The sequence below is a fragment of the Propithecus coquereli genome, unplaced genomic scaffold, assembly GCF_000956105.1.
Source record: "Propithecus coquereli isolate 6110/MARCELLA unplaced genomic scaffold, Pcoq_1.0 Scaffold942, whole genome shotgun sequence".
Lineage (NCBI taxonomy): Eukaryota > Metazoa > Chordata > Mammalia > Primates > Indriidae > Propithecus > Propithecus coquereli.
In genome coordinates this window covers 54,831-55,348 of record NW_012155752.1, presented here as the reverse complement: position 1 = coordinate 55,348, position 518 = coordinate 54,831, and positions in this window count along the sequence as shown.

Genomic DNA, 518 nt, shown 5'->3' with positions numbered 1-518 from the left:
GTTAAGGAAGGCCGTTTCTGAATCAGAGAAAGTGACATGTACTGACGTATACTGAATTCAGGTGACCCGTTAAGTAAATTGCTGACCTGCAGGTGTGGGTTAACCTTTGTCTTACATGGCCTTAGGCCTGGAATAATTTCCTATCTGACTGTTACAAAGAGTAACTTCTGAGGAGTCACAGCACAACCAGGCATGTCTGACCTCTGTTCCCCTTGGCGGGCAACTCAGGTTTAAGGGTTTTCTGGCTTTAAGGTCTTCCTGGTTCCCTTGGCCAAGGGGAGTCCATTCAGTCAGATGGGGACTTAAGATTTTATCTTAGTTTACAATACTAAAAAGCACTGAATTGTGTATTTCAGATGCATGAATTTTTTGGCACATAAATTGTATCTGAATAAAGGGTTTTTTAAAAAAGAGAACTTCAGGTGTTTCTGGATCAATAAATCCAATACTGACATCTGAAAAGAAAAAAGACGAGCTCAAGCCCAATTTGGTATTAATATATACCACTTGTACTTGGT